This window comes from Rhipicephalus sanguineus, chromosome 4 (assembly GCF_013339695.2).
Source record: "Rhipicephalus sanguineus isolate Rsan-2018 chromosome 4, BIME_Rsan_1.4, whole genome shotgun sequence".
NCBI lineage: Eukaryota > Metazoa > Arthropoda > Arachnida > Ixodida > Ixodidae > Rhipicephalus > Rhipicephalus sanguineus.
Window position 1 is genome coordinate 152,619,729 of NC_051179.1, and position 7,694 is coordinate 152,627,422.

Sequence of the window (7,694 nt, forward strand, 5' to 3'; positions counted from 1 at the left end):
CCGAATTCACCTCGCATTTAGCTCTGCTGCTCTGCTCTTTCTTTCGGGGGTTATTGAGACACGCGGTGGACAGGGGTCAAAACGACGATGACACCGCGCAGCTCCTCATTTGGCGGGCCCTGCTTTTTCGGCAACGGCGCTCGACGGATGACGGGTCCTACATACTCAAAACGCGGCACTCGTCCTACATACACGATGGGCAGGCCGACCCCCAAGTGTCCGAAACTTGGCCACAAAACCAGCTACAAAAGAAAGAAAGAAAGAAAGAAAGAAAGAAAGAAAGAAAGAAAGAAAGAAAGAAAGAAAGAAAGAAAGAAAGAAAGAAAAGACCATGAATTGCGCACAAACATATGCTTTTGTTTGCACGCGGCACGCACCTACATACTGCCAGTTGCAGGTTTCGTGCTCTATATTTACGCGGCGAACTGAGCTGATCTGTTGGGGGTATAATGGCACAGTTCAAGTAACCCAAAATGACACCGACGATCGTGCTCGAATCACTAGGCCCGCTCGGGTAATCGATCGATGAAAACGCAGACAAAACAACAAAAAAAAAAAAGATGGATGACGCCGTCGGTGAACGCATCCGCGCGAATGCGACAGCTGCCGCTATTCGGCGCAGTCCCACATGTCGCTATGGGCTGACAGGTGTGGGTCGAACAAATTTCAACGGTAGCTCGAGGATGTGGTTTTTAAAACTCGGTCGGCTCATTCATTGCGATCCACCGCTGATACTCGTAGAAGTGGTACATAGCGTTGCATCCAAAGGGAGATGTGGAGGTTTCCCATACAGTGACGCTTCGGTAGTGCGGAAATGTTACGTACGCGCTAACCGACGCTCGTCTTATAAGAGCTTAGTTAGTGGTGCACCTATGTATGCGTAAGCGCGTCCACATTCTGGCAATAACAGCCAAAAAAAAAAGAGTCGAAAAATTTCGCTACTTGCAATGCTTCAATAACGAAACAACACACATTTTATGAGCGACACATAACAGGGAGCTTCCGGACTAATTCTGACCATTATAGGATGTTTTTGACGTACATTTAACGAAAAATGCCCTCCATTAAGACTTGCCTTGTTTTTTCTACATACCACGCTTTGCATAAGAAACTTAGACACATTCTCGCTTAGATCGGAGACGACATCTTTCGTATGATCGAGCAGACAGCTCAGTCACAGCATCATATGATTTGCACGACGCAGGCATAAAAAAAAAATAAAAAAACGTTAAAGAAACCGTAACAATTCCCTGATCCGAGGCAGCTGCGTGCCAAGAGCAGCAAAATGCGAAGATATATGGTGGGAGAAACGCGAAACGAGTTTTACGAAGCAGGATGTTGTACACGACGCCAGCGACTACGGTGCACGTAATCAATAAAGCAAAGCGCCGTTTGCTTCTCAACGTTGGCACGACAGCTCGCACAGCCCGCGTGACTTCCCGTCGATATAACGTCGCATAAAGCACAGCGTGGGTATCAAAGGGACAAGAGAGAAGCGATTGAAAGCGGGATCAGTATGGTTACTGCTACAAACAGTGCTACTACTAAACCAGTATAGTAATACCAGTATAGTGGCTGGTGATGATTATATTAGTCATGAAAGGGCCGCCATTCAAGAATGGTAATTCACCTTGTTCGCGCGCATGGAGTTTTTCCTCGAGGGCATATTAAAACGAAAGAAAGTAATTGTTGGTGTCTTACGTCCGAAAACCACGATATGATTACGAATGACGCCGTTGTAGAGGGCTCCGGAAATTTCGAACAAAATTCTTTTACCTGGCGCGAAGGGTTTAACCTCCTCCGCACCCTAGCCTCAACAGACCCCAAGCAGGCTCCCTTCGACTACTCCAAACCAAATCGTATCCCAGTCCTGCGTATCTTCACGAGACATACCCGGACGTCTTCCCGAACGGACTATGCTCGGCATGCGGCGAGACAGCCACATTAGAGCATATCCTCAGCATGTGCCAAGCCATGGACTCAAGCTTCACCTTGGATGAGTGGGAGACGCTTCTACGCAGCCACCGCTCCCATTGATCAGCTCACGGCTGTCCAGCGGGCCCGCGAGGTGGCCGGCAGGCTCGATCGGCTTGCCGGTCCCTACGTGGACTGAGCCGGGTGCGCGACCCAGTCGCGTTCTGCAGGACGCAATAAAGTATTTTTCCTTCCTTCCTTCCCCCTGATCTAAGCACACGGGCCTCCAGCATTTTGCCTCCATCCAAATGCGGCCGCCATTCGATCCCCGACCTTCATGCTCAGTACTGACTAGTGAGTCGAGTTACAACGAACGGTTTCCGCTTTAATGCAGCGCTTGTAGCAGCGGTAATCTGAAGCGTCAATCTTACATCAACGACAAACACATCCGCCCAAGTGTGACACGTCGCGCAAGCGAGCACCGTGCGCAGACAACGAGCCACCGTTGCGGGCTGTCCGTCGCCACTACCAACGGAACGCACGCGGACGCCCCCTTGTGCTTTTATGGTCGATCTCGTTGGCGCCGGGAAGTCGTAAAAGTAAAGACCCGGCCCAGGGTCGCGCAGACACGCTTATAATGGAAACGTCCATCGAATTTCGAGAAAGGCGTAGTACGCGGACCCGGCTGCATGCCGCGCACGCAAGGTCGGGTGTCTTAATAGATTGACTTTTTTTTTTTTTTTCAGCGGTCTTCTCTTCAGACAGGTGCGTGCCGTGGCGAGACTATTAAAGGGACCCTAAAGAGAAACAATTAATTGGTTTAGATTGATAAAGTGTGCTCGGATAACTCTTGTGTAGTTTATTTCACCACCATAGGTTTATTATTAGAGGAGAAAACCAAGTTGAAAGTTTCATTTTTAAATTTCGCGCCGAACATTCGTGACGTAAAACATTTCAAAGAGCATTTAACGTATTTTGGCGCCACTTGCTCGACTAAATTTCCACAAACTCGTTATGTCAAGTCTCTGGTCCCCTAGAGGACAATGTACTTCGATTTAACCGATTAGGAACTACGTAGGCCCAAGCAGGCGCAGTCAAAAATATGTGACGTCACGGCAAATGGTGCGGGAATTCCAAGGTGGCGTCATCACCTGTATTTTCTTTTTGCACGTTTTCTCGCTTATTAAGCGTCTTCGCGCAGAAAGCGTGGTGTTTTTGGTATCGTGGAAGACTACTTTACTAATGCGAGAAAAATCGTTTTGCTCTTTAGTGTCCCTTTAAGTGTACGTGTCACGCTGCATAGACGCGCTATATATTTTGGCCGAGAATTGGTGACGACGTGCTTCACGGAAAGGTCAACCGCATGTCTCGTCCGATTGTCACGAGTAAGCCGCGATAAGATAGCAAAAATTAGGCCACGCAGGCCGGATTAAGCTAAGTCCCTGCGGCGCGGATTAACCCCTGCTGTAAAAAGTTGTACCGCGTTTGTGGTCCTCGTAGAGGGAACAAACGTTGGTATACGTCTGAATGAGAGCGGCACTTTTACGCGAATGAACTACACGAACACTGTAGTACATGATCCAAAGAGGCGTGTAATATCATTCCGTCACATTCAGCCCTTTCAGTACCACAAATCCCTACAAACTCGCTAAAATTGCGGTCGTCCTTTCGATCCTCGCTGCGCTGTGCCACAAAAAAGCCCGCCTCATAAAAGCTGTCCATAGTGGAGCCCTCTGTCGAAAAGTCTACTTGTGCGGAGAGGTATAAACATTCATTCATTCATTCGTGCAGCTCTTGTCGAAAAGTCTACTTGTGCGGAGAGGTATAAACATTCATTCATTCATTCGTGCAGCTCTTTATTTCAGGCAAGGAAGGCTCGGATACAAGGGCAAAAGGCAGATGTCTGACAGGACCCCCAGCGCTCGAACGCACACACTCAAAGCATGCAGCAACAACAACAAGAACACAGTTTTATGCAACGTAAACAAAGAAACAATGTGTACAGTTTTACAGTCATAAAGGAAGATTTATAAAATTACAAATAAGGCCTCAGGAGCATAAAATGCCTGTGTGCACAACCCATTCATCATTACGACAGGAAAGGAGGTAGGTTTCAACATTCTTTTTGAAGCAGTTCAGAGACACACATTTCTGATTGCTGCACGAAGGACGCGATTCACCGCTTCGTGCAGTTTGAGAGAGCGAAGGGAGATCTCAAATAGGCGCGTGGTCTTCGCTGCAAAATGCAAGAACAGCGATTGCGCGCTGCGACCTCACGGCAAAAGGCGTCGCGCCGAACTTTGGCACTCTCGGAGAAGCGCATCGAGCCGACCGGTCCGTGTACGAATTCCTCCATCTTGAAGTGCTTCTGACATGGAAGGGAAATATGTGTGTTGAAGATAGCGCCATGTTTCCCAGCCAAATCTAGAACCCCCCCCCCTCCTCCTCCCAAACACGATGGAGGAACTTGTGCGCTCGAGCCGTTTTGTCTGCGACACCCATCGTACCGTTGTGATCCGCACTGCTCCAGGCGAGGCCGAAATGCAATCCAGATGCGCGCCTCTCCTTCCGCCCGAACCTGATCGAGCCCACAAGTATACATACGACGCAGAAATAGATCGGGATAAGGGTGATGTATAGTTCGCGGCAAGAGCTCGCCGGAGCACTCAAGCCTCACTGATGAGGCAGTACGGGGGGGGGGGGGGGAAGGAGAGGCACGTTGAACCCGGGGTTTGCACCGCAGGTGAACTGCCGCTTCTTCGCGCGTGCCTCGGCAGTGGCCGTGCAGACGTGTGGTATATATAGAGATTACGGCACCACCTACTACGGGATTAAAGGTAAACATTCGGCAGAAGTCTGCCTGGTTGGGCGTGTTCCTCATACGGGGCGGCGGCGGCGGCCGTCCCGCAACAGAAGGGTGGCGCCGCAACCGAGAAGGGTTCATATATATTACGGCGCATCTTACGACAAGGAAGCGTCTCGGCTTTCTCGAAACGGAAGCGGCGAGGCGGGGAATGCGAGAAACGCTGTCACTGCGGGCACGTGGTTAAAAAAGAAATGAGAAGTATACTCGTGCTCGCGTGCGTAACGGTGATGGATCACGGAAAGCATCCATTTCTCTTATATATTACTCCTCACTCGACCAAAGAGGGGCACACACGTGGTGGAAGAGGCGGGCGAAGCTGCGCGTCGACTGCTGGCCGACGCCCACGGCTGCTTGACAAAACATGCTTTATCTACCAAACATGTAACAGCGAAGAATTCCGACACGTGTATACCTGTCGTTACTCTTCGTGCATAGCCGAAATCGCGCGCTTCTCTTTTTACACTGCCCCGCTTTACATCCTCATCGAAATAACAGAGCAATTTTTTCGTTACATCTTGATTTGAAAAGCTGCACGAAGGAACATACTCGAACACTCTGATGAGTTCGTTACGGTAGCCCACACCGGAGTAGCGGCCCTGGCGCACGTGATTCAGTGAGTATCTACACTTCCCCTCCCTCTCCGAGATCCCACATCCTCATCAGCGACGTCCGGTCCTCCCTTCCCCGAATAAAAGAATTCATCCATACATACAGACATCCGAAAAACACATGCAATGCTGATAGCATGAAAAACTGGGGGGCAATAAATATTAACGAACCACGCGCAGCTTATCTTAAGCATGCGCTCTGAAGCAACACAAGTCACTCATTTGTCCCACATATGATACGGTTTGTCACTATTTGTGAGCTCGATCAGCGATAGCAACGTGTTTTTCGTTACGCGACCTCACCATACGAGCTCTAGCCCGACTTACGAGGTCGCTATAAATCATTATTATTGCTATTCCGGACGGACACGAAGAATTGATAAATATACATAGCGGCACGCAGAGGAAAGAGGGAGACCGAAAATACCTCGGCAACGCGCAGAGCGGAGAGGTATTCCGCTTCGCTGTCAAAAAAAAAAAGGGGGGGGGGGGTGCTGAAAAACGTAGCCTGTATGACCCTCGCGAGTCAGGAAAAAAAGAACATGCGCGCTCCGCTCCTCCCGCAAGGTCGCTTGCGGCCTGAATGTCCAACGAGACTGAATGTCCAATAGTGGACATTCAGTCTCGTTGTACATAGTCTCGTTGGACATTCAGTCTGCGCCTGCCCCGAAGGGCAGGCGCGCGGGCTAAACAGCGCGTGGCCGCGACAGCGGCCAGTAGCGCGTGACGGCGAAGCCACGATTAGTTTTCCGCGCAGAGGGCTTTCACTGAGCAACAGGAAAATAATGTACTCTATCTTAACCCAATGAATGAGTTGTCTGACAAATTTTAAACCAGGGCGCGTTTATCTCATCTAAATTGGACATTCAGTCTCGTTGGACATTCCGTCTCGGTTGGACATTCCGTCTCGTTCGACATTCAGTCTCGCCGGTCCGCAAGGTCAGCGCCGAAGTCCCGACGCCCGCAGCGATATGTTGGACGCGCACCGCGCTCGCTCGGCTTTGGCGCTTGTTTTGCATGCGCAGATGTTATCGAAAGGACGCGCCATCTGCCACTGCATAAGCATCCAGAGAAAGCATAAGTTGGGGGAAGGTGATAATAATAATAATTGCCGAGGTTTTGTACGCCAAAACCACGATATGATTAGGAGGCACGCCGCGGAGAACTCGGATTAATTCTGACCGCCCGAGGTTCTTTATAACGCGCAGATAAATGTAAGTGCACGGGTGTTCCATTGCATTTCGCCCCATCGAAATGCGGCCGCCGTGGCTGGGAATCGAACCCACGCCTTCGACCTTAGCGGCGAGACAGGGATGAGGAGGGCCACCAATGGATGTTTGTTTATCGTCACTGGGCAGCTGTGTACCGAGTTTACGCTTTCTTTCTTTTTTTTTTTCTTTCTCAAGACTTTCTTTCTTAAATCTCTTCAACCTACTTTTGTTTCCGTAGCAGAGTATAATAACTTCCGGCCGAATTCACTCGATAACGTCGCCTATACGCTGACTTAACAGCAACAATATCTTCATTTAAACTCAATACAGTGATTAAATATGCTACCATTCTTTCCGATTCTTTTTTTAGGTTTTCTTCCCAAATGCTCGCATTCACCACAAACACTCGCCTGAAGACAAAATTCTTGCAAAGCAATCAAGTAAAACAGCACGATCCGGACAGCGAAAAAAAAAAAAGAAAAAGAAAGGAAACATCAACCTCGGTCAATGGCGTTTCACGGTATCTCCCTCGCCCGCCCAAGCTCATTTGTGCCGCGCGCAGAGTAAAAAAAACACGATTTCGCTGTCAACGCGGCGCACCCACTCTCGTCCCTCATACCTGAAGCGCACACAAAACACGCACGTCTTTTTTTTTTCTGCATACGCGGAGCCAGACTGACGAAGTATACATCCTTTGGGCAAAGCAACCACGGTTCGAGCTCAATTAGCCACGTGGCATGGAGGGTTGCTTTGCTTTGCCTCGTCTCGGCGTTTGCTAGCTCATGGTTAAGCAGGAGAAGGGTCAACACAGTGAGGGAGAGGCAGTTGACAGCGAAAGAATGAAGCCATACTGCGGAGGCGAGCCGCAGGAAAGTATCACGTGCGTCCGTTCGCCACCCAGCTTTCGCCGAGCTAAACAGGGCTAAGGGGACTCGCAGCTTAGCACGTTCTGCCGGCCGTAGTGTACAACCAGCGCTACGGCCGGCAGCGGTACAGAGTGAACCTGCGCGCGAACATGGGATGCGCGCCGAGTGTGACGGTGAAGGTGCGCCGGTCGGAAGTACGAACGCGCCCCCCCCCCCCGCGCGACTCGCT